The sequence below is a fragment of the Oenanthe melanoleuca genome, chromosome 2 (assembly GCF_029582105.1).
Source record: "Oenanthe melanoleuca isolate GR-GAL-2019-014 chromosome 2, OMel1.0, whole genome shotgun sequence".
Taxonomy (NCBI): Eukaryota; Metazoa; Chordata; class Aves; order Passeriformes; family Muscicapidae; genus Oenanthe; species Oenanthe melanoleuca.
This window is the reverse complement of record NC_079335.1, coordinates 106466716-106482375: the sequence shown is the minus strand read 5'-3', so window position 1 is coordinate 106482375 and position 15660 is coordinate 106466716. Positions and strand designations below refer to the sequence as shown.

The 15660-nt window shown below is 38.8% G+C and overlaps 1 protein-coding gene across 4 annotated transcripts in view; it reads right to left on the bottom strand.

The window, feature by feature from the left end:
• Positions 1–15660, bottom strand: part of CPNE4 (copine 4) — a 214149-nt gene that overhangs the window by 187682 nt on the left and 10807 nt on the right. The window lies entirely within an intron of this gene.

Here is a 15660-nt window from a genome sequence, read left to right as displayed (position 1 = left end):
ATTGGAAAGAAGTCACTTGCCCATGTTTGCTTATTTTGCTGGGAAAACTTAACACTTGCACAAAGTGAGAAAGCTGTTAAGGTCCTATTTTCCCCATCTCTTAACTAAAAGTCCAAACAGCCAGACACATTCACCAAAAAACAACAAAAAACAAAACAAAACAAAAACAAACAAACAAAAAAACCTTGGTAAATAACTTGACCTACTCAGTCAAGCAATCAGATTATGTAAGAGCACAGGATCACCCAATGCTGGAATTGCCCCAGGTTTCTGTAATGGCACCTGGCAGCTCAATCAGTACCACTCAGTCCAGTTCACAAACTCATCTACTGATAAGCACCAAGTGATCAATCAGTCCCAGTGGGGCACACATCAGATCAAATGATGGTGATAAAAGCTATCTGAACCCTTCACAATCACAGCATCTCTCAATAAATCTTTTTAGTGTTAAGGTATTTGACAGTTTGGCTCTTTTATAAAGGTAAAGAAGAGCAGCTCATCCAAATTGTTTCATCATGGAGGTTTGGCCCTGGCAACATCCTCCCTGTTAAAGAGCTGGCCAGGAGAAGAGACATCTTAATCCTTCACAAATATTCAATGAGCTGTAATATTCATTCTCAAAGATGTATTGCAGCATCCTTCAAAGAGCCCGTGACAAGAGGAGATTTAAAAGAAAACCGTGATTTGTTTGTTAGATGCTGTGTTATTTTTTTCCCCTTAATATTACATTTCAGCCATTGCATTCATCAATAAACTTAGCAGGACGCTGCCTGACATTTTTAAATATGCAATCAATTACGAAAAGTCATGCTGTTTGAGAAAAATTTATCCCATACTGAAAATATGCATTTAGTGACTCTCCAAGCTTTTAAGCTAATCTTATTATCCACATAATAATGGCCAGGGGCATAATAGTCTCCAGAGGCACCAGGCCATTGTGTTAGTCACAGTGGAGTAAGTCTATAGGAAAAAAAATAATTGCTTTGACCTTATCTAAAGTTTTCTGATGGAAACACCTGAAATGCAGCTTTTCAGCCACAAGTGTTTGGCTGCAACCCTTTTACAGTGGCTGAAGGACAAGTGGAATTGTGGCCTCTGCTCCCAAATTCACTCCCACCAAGCTGTTAACCCAGAGAAGTTGCTTGGACTACCAAGGCCAGTCTTCTCACACAAATCAAAGAAAGCATATGCTTGGATGATCTGGATCCCCTTTTTAATATCTGTGACTTTTACACTATGAGAAGATAAGTTTGGGTTGTTTTTTTTTTTAATTATGTGCAAAGAGCAGGCTGTGCAGTGAAAAAAAAAAAATCTTGCTTACAAGTGTGAAATACATGTGAAATTGTTGGCAGCTTCTTTCATCTGAAGTGAAAGGAGCCTTACCAGCACTCCTGTGACCAGGTTTAAACATTTATGCAAACAAGTCTTGATTATAAGAGCCTGATTCCACACTCCTTATTGCTCACCTAAGGCATTTGCTGCACTTGATAGGCTGTGAAGAACAACCATATTGATCCCAAGATTGTGGGATTGAAACTAGTGGGAACTGTTATAAAATTTTAATATATGTCATCTTCCAGACAAAAGGAGACTCCAGGGAGAGCTGACCTTTGAGTGCAGAAACTTTAATAACACGTCAACAGTGGGGTTACATTTTCAATAAAAAAAAGAATGACAAAATTAGGGACATTGCACTACACTTGTACTGTCTAGAAACAAGAAGGTGTTGGTGAATTTGTGGGTTATATAAACTGAAATAATATGAAAAAACATAGAGACAAAACAATGCTGGTGTAGCTGCCATTGATTTGAAGCAAAGTTGTGCCAAACAACAGTTCATAGTTGATGCAAGTGTTATCTCATCTCAACTTCTGACTATACACCCACAGTATTGACACTGTTTTTAGCAGTCCTCCTTCAACTTGTACCTTTCCATTCACACTTATTATTATTACAAGGGAGGAAAAATGCAACCGCCTGCTCATAATAAGCAATAAGCTCCCCACGAACAGAATTTCATGGGAAACAAAACTAGTTGAAATTAAATTTAAGAAACAGTTTTGGCCAGTGGGAAAAAAGGTAAAGAGTCAGAGTAAGTTGAAACTTCAAGATGTCTCAGGAGGTTATCTAGTCAGGCCAAAAGGATGGAATATTTAAAAAGCCTAAAAGCCTAGTTTTAAAATTTCAGAATAATTTTGCATGTGAAACAGCCTGTGACTGATGACATGCTTGTTTTTTTTTTAATATTTTCCTTTAAAAACACCGTTAGAAAATTGCTCCTTTCAAACTGATCCTGCCCTGTTCTATCCCTACTGCTCTGCTCAGGAAACATAATTCATCATTTCCCACTATCTCTTGATTATGGGGCTCTACCCAGACTTATATTCCCTTATTTCATTCATTATCAGCCTTATATCCCCTTATTTTATTATCAGCCTTAATTCCTCCCACAACAACTCTCAGCAACTCTCATGCATTTGACAGTAGGACAGGTATTAAAAAAAACAAAACAATAAAACACACAACAAAGTAAACAAAAATCAAACAAATGCCATGATTCTCAAAAGTGTTCTTCAAGAAGAAATTCAGTGTCTTCAGAGGGACAGCATTCAAGAAATGGATGTGCTTCATAATGATCAATAGTCCCTTTCATATTAAGACTATTTCTTATCTAGCTGCTCTACAGAATACATTCCATAGCACTGCACAGTACTCCCAATGGTTTTTATTAAAAATTCAGACTATAATGCGACAAGTTTATTGATTCTTTTTCTGGTGCTTGAATTTCCTAAGACTGTGTCTGGCACCCACCAAGGAGGAGCTGACAGCTGATCTCTGGTAATAAGGGAATTATACAAGCATATGTAAAGCAAAGGCTGTGACCACCATATATTTAATAATGACCTGGGAAATACTTCATGTATTAGACCTACAAATAACAGTAACTGGAATATTCAGCCTTTTGCTACAAAATCAGATCAAGGCAACATGACTGAGAAAAGTGTTTTCACTGTAGTTCAAGCTTAGACACATTCCCGAAAAAAAAAAACCAGTGGAAAGAGAATATGTATGTTTATACACAGCTTTAGAGTAAAGCCATGTACTTCCCTGTTTTTACCAGCTTTGCACTGGTTGTCATGAGATGGCGATGATCCCACACAAAGTCTGCACAGCAGAGATATTTCTGTCTTTGCACTGTGTGGAACCATTTGCAGAGGTTTCCTATTTACTTTCCTGATAAATTATTCAGTCACATATGTCTGTACAAAATGAGAGCCTTTAAAGCACACAAAGCCTAATTATTGTCCTAGGTTAAATAATTAAACTAGGATGGCCAGAATGTTTCTCTGGGTATTTGCATCCACAAAGGACTGCTGGACAACCAGCAAACCCCAAATATTTTGCAAAAAATATTTTCAGGAAGCATTTTCAGGAAGGATGATGGTATTAATTTTCAGAACTCGACACTCTTCCTGTTCTGCCAGCTCTCTCCTGCCAGACCTCACAATGAAAATTAAGAAAATCATGTTAAGCCTTTGTCACACAATGAGCATCAGGAAGATGATTTCTGCCAGTTCTATTTGAGGCACTCTAGAGAGGGATGTGACTTGTGTGCTCATACTGAGAATGAGCAAGAACTAGAGCTTAGGCAGGTTTTAATAGAAATATGAATATAGATGCTATAAATTAATGTATATTAATATAGTGAATATAATAATATTAATTAACTACTTAATTATTAATTATGCACTATTGATTTAGATCAATGTTAATATTCATTAAATTATGGTAAATTCTTGTAAACTTATTACTTTAACTGATTGATCTATCAAGACCACAGAGCTAGGACTGTACACCCCAGAGCAGTTTTAAGTAAAGGTCCTCCATGTTTTATGTGTTCTTTTGTTGAGAGGTTGCCAAATGGATTTTTGTATTCAGCAACCCAAACCAATCTCCTGGCATAATTAATTTCATTTGCCCTTTCTGATCTGGGATGTCTGGAAGTTCTAGACTATTTTAAGCCTTCCAGCACAAGTACAGTCCCCCAAAAGAATGGCAGTCTTCAAGATGAAACAATTCTAAGAAGCCATAGAGACGAACTGTGTGTCACTTGCAATTGCTGGCATTCTTCCTCCAAGTTAAACAAAAAATAACTTCTATTAGAGGATGTCAAAATTACAGTGAAAAGTGTAGTTGTTCCTGTACCTACCTCTTGCCTCTTCTGAGGGTCACAGCATGAGGTGCACTGATGAATACCTCAATGTTTGATGTAATCAGCTTCAGGTGACAGCTAATTTTTTTTTTTTTATTTCCTTAATTAAAGATGAGACTAACTAAAGAGTTAGGGACAGCCCCAAGCTATTGATTGCCTAGTTTCTCGCTAACTGCTGGTGGATTTTTTTCCTGTGGTTCTTACTCTGTGTACTATACTGTGCTTGCTGGATTCTGGCAGTTAAACTACAGGCTTTTAGTTTCTACCTGTTGTTTTCTACATGACACTTTTTGCCTTCTATCTTTGTCTGTAAAAATACTCAAACCAAACTCTAGGAGCCCTATTTTTCCCAGCTAAAAGTAGTTTTTTATCTCATCAGGAATCAGTGGCATAGTATTTAACCCAAATAGGAGTGTAGGTGTAAAAGGAAGGTCTTTCTTTTTTTTTTTTTTTTCTCTTCTTCCTCCTTGAGAAGTATTGCAAGCACATTGCAAAGTAGCAGCAGGAATGTTTATTTGAAATAATTTCTTAACATTCCTAATTCTTCAATAATTTCATTTTTCTATATACAAAATATGTTATTAAAAAGTTTGTTTTGCCAAGAGACCTTCTGCTTAAACATGAATAATCTCCACTTCATAGTATATCAAAAAAGGAAAATATTGAGCTAATGTTATAAAATTATTATAAACAGCTGAGCATACCCAATAAGCTAGAGCCTTACTGTGCTTGTTTCAATAGGGAGAGTATGAAACCTTTGGATGTATTTACTATGGATGCAATGGCTTCATTGTCACTTTAAGTTATACCATAATTTCTGTCTTTTAAAAAGTTTGTCCTTTGACTCAATGATAAATCATAGGCTCACTACTAAGCTTCAGTGATTCCAAAGCAGAGTAACAAACCTCTTGTACACAGAGCCCTATTCTGTCCTTAAGGCAAGGGCTAGTTCAAGTTGCTGTCTTTGTCAGGGGGAGGGCAGTCTGTGCATGTTCTTGTTATATTTGTTATACTGCAGTCCCCAGCTGAATCATACCTGGATTTTGGTGTAATTAATGTGCCTCCTGGTTTTTTCACAGTGTAAACCAGTCTTTTGCAGCTCTTGGGAGAAAATGAAGCTGCTGAATGAGAGGCTCAGTACGTGGCTCTGCTTAGGTATTGGACTAAGGAAGATCTGATGATATAGTAACAATGATATATAAGAAACCAGAAAAAAAACTTCTACAATGATTCATTTTCTCATCTCTGGCAGCTATAGAAACATATCCAAGAGCATGTATTTCTAGTTCCTGTGTCTAGAGAAAATTGGATAAGATGATGGGAAAACAGGTCTCCCCTAAAACTGCTAGTTTGTGAAATGGCAAGAGATTTTTGGATATACATAAACATATGTATCTATTTCCTCCCTATTTTCTGGATGCTTTACTTCAGAAGGGTTTCTGCAACTCTTCTCCACTCCTCCTGCTTTGCTGGTTACAGAAAGCCAAGTGTGACTGCCTGAGAGTCAGCATTCTGTTTAGAGATCTGTGCCACGCTCACTACAGGGAAGATAGAAGTGCAAAAGCAATCTCTGTTCAAGGTTTCCAAAGCATCATGAAAACAAGTGTGTTTAAATCAGGTCTTCTTGAGGCTGTTGTGGTGAGAGTGGGGAAGGGCACTAACTACTTGTTCACTGTGTTATCTGTGGCAATACTGTCCCATTTTAGACTTTTCCTGACCTGAATCTGTCATCTGTAAGGAAAGGCTGTTTAAAAGAGCAGGGAGCCCAAAGAATGTTTTTCCCAGTCTCTCCTGTACATTATTTAATTCTCCTTTCCATTAATGGATGTAGTAAAATACAAACAGTATGCAAACAGTAGTAGCTGAATTAATGTTATAACTGGTGGGTGTTTTAAAAAGAAAAAGCAATTTTAGGAAGGGCTGTTTTTAATTTACAAGATTATAGTTTGCCAGTTCTGGTGAGTATCCTAGACCTGTCAGATGCTCTTCATGAATCAGAAATGGAGATGGGAGAGCTGTTAAAAGGCCTAATTCCAGAAGACAGAATACATGCAAGATGAATTTTTAATGACAAGGCAGAGCTCTGCTCCAGGTCACTGATGCTTACATGAAGGCTCATCAGGGCTGTGCACTGGAGGGAATTTGCTGGTGCCAGGAGCTCCCTGTGCAAGAGGCTGCAGTTGGGAGCATGTGTGCTGGCTGTCAGCAGGCAGAACTGGGCACACAGCTGCCCCCAGGGCTTTCCACTGGGGGTGTGTGGGACAGCCAGTGGCACACAGAGAGGTGCTGCAGGGCAGGGCATGTAAAAACTGCCATTCAGCAATCCTGCAGTGAAACACAGTGACTCATGAAGTAGGGTAGGAGTTTGCTATTTAAAAAAAAAAAAAAAAAAAACAAAAAAACAAAACAAACCAACCAAATAAAAGCCAGAAATTAATCCTCCAAGTCTGAAAAATGTCCATGTTTCCTCACAATTATTTCTGTCTCACTTCATCTCTGGTGCTTCCTTCGGCCCCTGGTCCAGGAGCTCTGCTATTTCCCTTGTTCAGCAGATGAGGGGGGTGCAAAAGACCAATGGTTGCCCCTTGATGACCCTGTCAGCATGGCACATAATGCCCATTGCATGTCAAAAACCCCTTCCTGAGCTCTGTGCAGTATTTGAATGGCACTCTCTGAATGCCTCAACTGCTGGTATCACATCTCTTCTCATTTAAGGCATGTCTAGATAATGATGATAGAATATTATGTGACTAGTCCAGTAAATGTTATTACTAATGCACTGTTCCTAATACCATGGAATTGCACTGCCTCTAGAATAACAACGGGGAGGATTGCTTCTAATTCACACTGTAATATGATTTGCAATGTGGTCATGTTTGAATTGATTTTTTCTTGGCTCTGGCAATGCACTGATTGCTTTGCAGCCTGTTTATCAGGGCATCTTGAATAGAAACTGGAAATGTGAAGTGGGGGATGTGAAAATGGGGGTCTGGAAATATTGGTGTGAACACATGAAAAGGGTAGAAGAAAGTTCCTAGAAAGTCCTAGTTTGGACCCTGTTTCCCTCCACAAGAGGTGCCAGTGTACCTCTGAAGTGCTGATTTGATGGACATCCCAACCTGTACACTCCTTTTAAAGAACAAGAATATCATCCTTTCTATTCAATCTATGTGCTTGCTTTCTCAGTTCAAGTTCAGGCACCTCTAACTCGCTCATGCAAGTCCTTTTGATTAGTTAATTTATTGCCCTATTGAATGTCATTCTGAAATTAAAAGGCTGGTGCATGAAAGCTTCAACACAGGACCTTTGCTGGTCCTATTTGTTGAGCAGCCCAGTCCTTTTAATCAAGTTACTGAATTGCTCTGTTCTATCAGGCATGGTCTGGTCTTCTGAGCCTCAAGGAATTTGGATGCAGGAAGAGGAAAATGTTAAACCTATTCTAATTTAATCATCTATATTCAGAAAAGGGTAAAATTGCTATTTAGCTAAGTAGATAATGAGAAAACAATTTTTAAAGAAATTACTAGCTCTGGAAATAGACTTTGGCAATTTTTTATGGCAAACTGAAGTATTAAAGTAATGCACCTCTCAAGGATTTGACTTATATGGCTGATTTTACACCTCTGCATTACTCTGTAGAATGGGGTAGAGTGCTGTGCAAAAGTCAGCCTGGGAAGTTTATTTGTGGTATTATATGATACTGCACTCTCAGCCCAATAGACTCTGCAATATGAGTCTATTTTGGAGTGGAAGTGTTTGGTACTGTGAAGAATGGAAATAAATAATTCTGAAACTCCTAGGTTAGATATAGAATGGATGTCCCAATTCCCAGGTTAGATATAGAGTGCACCCCAGGGCACTCGGATAAAAAAAGAAAAATCCATGAATATAACATAAACAAAAGACTGCAAAACACTGTGAGGTCTCTGAGCAACCACTTGTGTTAACACCCTTTCATAGATACATACTGAAAACTGACTGGATCAATGTGGCTGAAGTTATTGCTGTGGTACAATACTGGGTGGGAAATACCACCTGACTGAGAGGTCAAGTGGTAAACTCATATTGGCCTCCAAAATGGAAGATCCAAAATTAAGAACCATCTTTTCAACATGTCATTTGAAGGATGTGTTTTATCCCTCACTATGGGTTTTAATCATCAGGGTGATTAAAAACCAAAGCAACAACAAAAAAGCCTCAAACACAAACCACCAATAGGTAGGGTGATTAGCTGAAGCTCTGTTAGGGAGACTGAATTTGAGTTTCCCAAGTCCTGTTCCATAAACCTATCATTCTCACTTCTTGCTATAAATCAACTTTTTTAATAATACATTCATAAAATTATGAAAGAATTAGGAGTTCTAAGAATTTCTTTAAAATAAACATTCCAAATTGCTACTGCTTTACAATGTAGTAGAGTATAAATTTATAAGGGGGAAGATGAAGAAGGAAAAAAAAAAAAAAAGCAAAAAACCTTTTACAGCTATACTCCTATGTGGCATTAAATGCTCTGCCACTGATTCCTGTTGAGATAAAAAATTACTTTAAGCTGGGAAAATAGGGCTCCTGGAGTTTAATTTGAGTATTTTATAAAGAAAGATAGGTGGCAAAAGCATCATGTGAAAAAACAACAGGTAAAAAATAAAATCTGCATTTTGAACTGTGAACTGCAGTTTGACTGGCAGAATTCAGCAAGCACAGCATAGTACACAGAGTAAAGAAAAACAAAATAAAGCCACCAGCAATTAGCAGCTTCTCAAGCTAGGGTCCCAAATGGCTTGGCTGGGCTTGTTGGATATTTACAGAGATAAATCTCTTACATAGATCTGCATGCTTGAAAATAGCTTTAAACTTGTTCAGCTGGACTCAGAATAACAATCTAATGCTACATTACTTGATAAAGGAAGATTCTTATGAAGCAGAGCTTTCTAAAATAATCAAAGCTAGATAAGATGGAGCAATCAACACTGAGCCTTTGTCTACAATGAACAGACTTTGCTGAGACACCAAATTTAAAAATTCATCTACCATGGTCATAACAGGTATAAATCAAACCAGACTTGCTAGAAGAGCTTGGATCAGCTTGAACTTTTACACATTTTAACCTCCTTAGCTTGTGTGGATGTAAGATACATGAACTGGTTAAAAAAAAAAAAAAAAAAAAAAAAAAAAAAAAAAAAAAAAAAAAATCACAGGGTCTACCAAGGTATCTTCTGTAGGTAGCTGTGCTACCTGTAATTTCCATTCCCTATGGCTCTGATGATAAAAAGTGCTCCCTAATCTCCTTCCAGCAAAGTGAGTGAGCTAACTCAAACCCACTTCCCCATGCAAGCAGGTTAAACGAGTCCAACAGATACAGACTGAAGCAGACTAGAATAATCCAACACATCTGTTCTGCTTGCAGACCTGTACAGAAACGTGGTGCTGGTAAGTACCTGCAGATGACAAGAACTTCAGATAGTGAAAAAAATGAGTAACCTTTTTGCTGCCAATGATTTTCAGCTGGAGTTAATTTAGTTAGCCAATTTGGAAATTCAGAGCACAAGGAGACTTAGTTTGGCTCACCTGACTCACAGTAAGTTGTGAGCCCTCCTTGACTCAAAATTTAGATCCTGGTATTGGTTATTTAAATCCCCTTCCTGTGCTTGTTAAGAGCTGATTAGGAGGAGGGTGGGAGGGGACTCACTGAAGTACAGGTAAATATTAGCTTTAATGGAAAATTGTTACAGCAAAAAGAACAAAGAATCCTTGCACAAAGTCCCAAAATTATATTTTTGGTTTTGTTTCTTTACAGCATTATCATTTAAAAAAAATGTTAGGACGCTACAGAGGAATAACCAATCTGATAAAATCTTCGTATAATCTCATTAAAAAATATGCTAGAGACTAAAGAAAAAATATTCCTTTACTTTACTGGGCTTGGTATCTCCTCAAGTCTGACACGCCCCAGTTCCTTGTGCCACTTAATGATCTATCCCTTAACACCTGGCAAGACCCAAAGGAACAGTAAAGTTCAATTCTAGCACAAAGGGACAATGGTACCAGGGTAAGGTTAGGAGCCCCAGACCCTCTCCAGCCACACCCAACCCAGAAGATGAGCCCCACAAACTTTCAGCTCAGTGAGCTCTGAGGTTCAGCAGCATCTTTTCTCTTACCTTCAACCCAGGGAAGCCACTTCTCTTCTCAAACTGTAATCAAGTGGGATGCTAATTCTCAAACTTCATCCACTGCTGCAGGCAGAATGTTTTCAAAATAGTACACAGTATTTGAAGTAAATACCACACAGGCTAACTGTGTATTGCAACATGATTGAAGTCCCTGTCTTCAGCGTTGTTCTACACATCCATTTGGCTGCCAGGCTGGAAAATGCCAAAGCTCTGAAGACCATTGTTTATGACAATGGAAGTGTGAAAGTTTTCAGTCATAATAACATACAAAACTTAAAAGAGAAGAAAATTGAAGACATCATTCCAAAAACCTTTTACACACAAAAGATTCAACTGTCCCTTTATGCAGCTGACAAAGGAGCTTTCTTCCCTCCTTCTCTACTACCTCATAAAAATAAAAAAAAATCTCAGAATATAATAAAGACTGAGAAGAGCAGGAAAAATAATTTTATGGATTTTTTTTTTCTACACGCATTATACAGAGCAATTTTTAGCCCAGAAAGAGATATTGCAGTTTACCTAAATTGACTCTTGAGGGTATTGTACTTAGAATGAATGTTTAATAGATGTTAGTTCAGTTGAAGTAGTAAATAGCTCATGGAAGAGAAAGAGCTCTAAATCTCTCCATAAACAGTAACTTTCCACAAGGGCCTCTGCATGGGCTAAAAGTGTACCTGCACTACTGATACATCACAAGCAAATATTTCTGCCTGCCACTTAATTTGTTTGAATAGAAATTAATCAAAATTTTTGAGATCAAGCTTTTTTCTCTTTTTTGTCCAATATGCACAAAATACTGAAAAATTATTTTGTAGCGTTTTGTGTTAGCATGTGTGCCAGACTGGAAGTCTAGACATCTCTTTTCTACTGCCTCACTGCCACAGGTCCCTTGTATCTCTACAGACAAACCCCATAACCCTGCTGCCCCTCAATTCCCAGCCAGAAAAGCTGGAGTAGCATTACTTCCCTTCCTTACACAGATTTGAAAAAGCACAGCAGCAATGTTTGTGACTCATTCACCACAGCACAGAGGAGCCACACTTATGCAGTTGTAAGAATTCAGGGGCTGGTTCAAAGTGTGACTTCAAAGGCAGATTTTTCTTTTAATCTTCTCTTCCTTTCCTTCCTGTTTCAACCTTTCACATTGGCTCTTCCTTCCCAGGGGGTTAAAACCAGCTGCCAAATGCACACCTCAGGTAAGCAAGACCAAGTCACCAGTTCCCTTGACAGCTGGCAATACCCTGCACAATAGCAAGAGGTTCCCAAACCAGTTGAATAGGATGGGGTAAGAGCTACCAAAAATATTTATTCAGATAAACAACCCAGTAACCCAGCATTTCAGTCCCTCTGATAAACCAAGTGATTCATGATTTCCACTCACTTTGCTAAATCCCTTCAACTAAAAATTGGATAACAATTCTGTTCCAAACACTAGTTCTATTAATGCAGTTTATGATGCTGTCTCAGTCAGTGTGCCCCTGCCAGTGATGCACTCCAACACCACATGAAACCATGCTGAAGCAGAGGCACTGCACCTCTTCTCCCTGCCACAGCCAGCTGAGCAGGGAATCCAGGCAGTTCTCTTGTCCTCTGGCCCAGCTCCAAGTACAAACATTTTACAGAAAAAAGAAAGTTTCAATTTACCTACAGAGAGTCCTCTAACCACTGGCCCATGCACTTAAGGACCACCAATCCTTGCTGTTGACTTTCAAAGCCACCTATGTGTTCTGCTGCCATGAAAGTTATTTCAGATTTATTTTTTTCCAGGAAAGAAGTATTTAATTTTACCCTCCAAAATCTTTAAAAAAAACCACACATTTTCATTGCTCTTTCAAAGCAAGTAAAAGTTAGATGAAGATTTGTATCAGAACACAGCAAGCAAGTATTTATGGTTACTTGATTCAGTTGCCAATTAAAGATCAAATACTTTATTCACCTGACCCTGCAAGCAATGACAAATGTTTCCTGACAAATGAAAGCCAGAAAGCACATCTGCTCCAATCCAGGTCAATGGTTTAGAAGTATAACTCAGGCTTCTCATATCTCTCTAGTTCCTGAACCTCTAGGCTGGGCTTGGGGTAGTGATGTTCCTCCCACTGCAAGCAAAGAGCAGGTTTGAGACCACTTGATGAAACTGAACAGACACAAGGCCCCTGGGGCCTGATGAGATGCATCCCAAAGTCCTGGGGGAACTAGATGATGTTGTTGCAAAGCCCCTCTCCATCATATTTGAAAAGTCATGGCAGTCAGGTGAAGTTCCTGGTGACTGGAAAAAGAGAAACTATTCCTGCTTTTAAAAAGTGAATAAACAAAATTACCAGTGAACCCACCTCTGTGCCTGGGAAGATCACAGAGCAGACCCCCTTGAAGCAATGTTAGGGCACATACAAGACAAAGAGGTGACCCAAGACAGCCAGCACACCTTTCCTGAGGTCAAATCATGCCTGACAAACCTTATGGCCTTCCATGATGGCAACAGTCCACAAGAGAAGGCCAGTCATTGTAATCTACCTGGACTTCTCTAAAGCTTTTGACACAGTCCTAAATGACATCATTAGCTCCAAATTGAAGAAACATGGGTTTGAAGAATGGACTATTTTTTGGATGAAGAAGTGGCTGGACTGATGCAGCCAGAGCTGTGGTCAGTGGCTCTGTGGCCAAGTGAAAGCTGAGGACAAGGGGTGTTCCTCAGGCTCTGTCTTGGGATCTCAGCCCTATCACATCTTTAACAATGACATGACTGAGCACACCCTCAGCAAGTTTGGCACAAAGCTGACCAGTTGATGCAGAGAAAGAAAAGGATGGGATGCCATCCAGAAGGACCTGGACAAGCCTGAGAGTGGAACCATGAGAACCTCATGAGGAAGTTCAACAAGCCAAGTTGTTCAGCCTGGAGAAAAGAAAGCTCTATGGAGACCCAACTGTGGCCTTTCAGTACTTAAAGCGGGCTTATAAAAAAGAGTGACAGCAACTTTTTACATGGGCAGATAGTGGAAGGACAAGGGGACAGGTTTTTAACTAACCTAAATCTCTGCTCTTTCAGATATTAGGAAGAAATTCTCTGCTGTGAGGGAGGTGAGGCACTGGAACAGGTTACCCAGAGAAGCTGAGGATGCTCCATCCCTGGATGAGTTCAAGGCCAGGCTGGATGGGGACCTCATCAATCCTGACCTACTAGAGGATGTTCTTGCCCATGGAGAGGTTGGAACTAGGTATATCTAAGGTCCTTTCCAACCCAAACTATTTTATAATTCTATGGTAATTTTAAAATTAGAAAAGTAAGAGTTATTATACAAATATGAAGTAATTAGAAGCAAGTTTGGAGGCTTTTAAAAAGTTTTTTTTATCTTAACAATAAGGATGAAAAGAACCATAAAATCCCTAAACTCTGTTTTAAAATAGCCTAACAGTAAGAGCTGAGTAAAAACAAAAGCTAGATCTTTAATGAGTACTAAAAGCCTATCCTCTTTATCTTTGAATAGAACACAGAAATAATCAGTTGAAAAATCCTTATACATGATTTGTTTAAATAGAACACCAAAAAAATCTGAAAATTTTCAGATGTTTATGTTTAATTTTGAGACACTGATAACAACTTGCTTTTTCATTTCCACCACTAACAAGAAAACAAGATGACAATACAATGTAAAATATTAAACTGTGTTACTGTAGTTTGTTTGGTTTGCTTTCTTTTCTCACCCTCTACCCAACTTGGTGTTGTTTGGTGCTTTGTGAGCATTTTTTTATGATGGAAAAAACTTCAGTAAAGTCACAAAACTGGGCTCTGCAGTGCTGTAATTCTGCACTGAGTTCAAAGAAATAACTGGAAACCAAGAGAGCTTGCAGCTCAAAAATTATACAAATAGATATTTTTCCTAGGATGGTTAAGAAAGGCAGCTAAGTCACAAACCAGCAATAGTTTGGTAGTAAAATCCCCACACTATGCACTGCATAACAAACCCCTAGAGGAAAAAAACATACTAGAAAAGAGGGTTTCCCGTCCTACTTTCCATTTTCAAAGCATCCCAGATGCATGAAGTCCTTAAACCCCACACCCTACAAGAAAGAATTAATGAAGAAAACCCTCTTAGCATTTTTGCCTAATGTTTCTTTTCCATGGCATGTCATGAAAATATGGAGCGGGGCTAATGCTTCAAATTGTTTCCTTGAGATTGTTAGGTTTGATTTTTAAGCATCTTTGCTTAACAGACAATTCCAGCAGGACTTCCTGCAAAATGCTCAGCAGCTCTGTCCATCTCCACCCTTATTGACACCTTTCAGATCCTCTGCTCCAAGGTTTCTGCTGCTCAAGCACTGTGTTTGCTCTGCAGAGGAATCCTGGCAACCCAGCCTCCGTGGTGGATTGCAAACAAAGCAAACCAAATGTAACTACCTCGCTCTTTACAAGTCTTGTGAGCCTTGTAGACACTTTACACTGACAGCTAATGCATTACCTTTTCCACAGAGGTCATCTTCTGTGTTTTCCTCCTAACACATGGCTAATAAGAGCATTTAACACCCATCATTTGCTCATTCATAAGCTTTTAGCTGCATACTAATTTTTCCTTCACTTCAACACAGGTGACATGAACTTCTTCCTTATTTACCACCTGCAATTCCACCGGGTGTTCTCCATCTGCTTACAGCATCCATAATCAATTTAAAACAAATAAACGACAGACACAAACAAAAACCCCCAACACAAAATCCAGACTACAAAAATTCTTCACTAACAGAGCCAGAGATAGGCCACATGGGAACCACTTTAGGGAAACTGAATTTGTGGTCTAACATATATATCATCACTAAGCCAAGGAAACCACAATCAATAATTTAGGTTATGTTATGTGCAACTAAAGTTTCTCGACAACAGCTGCATGAAAAACATTAGGGCTACCCTCCCCTTTGGTTTCCCATATTTTTCAGTGATCACTGGTCACTGCCACTTCTTTAAACTTGTGCACTCTGCTGGAAACCTGCACACTGATAATCTGTGAAAATTTCTGGAGCACAGCTTGTATTTTGTCATTGAATTTAAGGAGATCAGCTACACTGCAAGTCATTTGCTGCATCCACCTTCCCTGTCTTGAGCTGCAGAAGAAATGGACCATTTCAAATTGATCAAATCCTCAACATTCTCTCTTTTCTATTTCATTCAACCCCAGCTTACCCTCCAGTCACAGTTAAAAACAGTACTCTTTAAAAAAATTCACATCAGACAATGGATGGTCACTGAGAAATGGATGCAACGGCCTGAGAGAATTATTCACCTGCTAATTG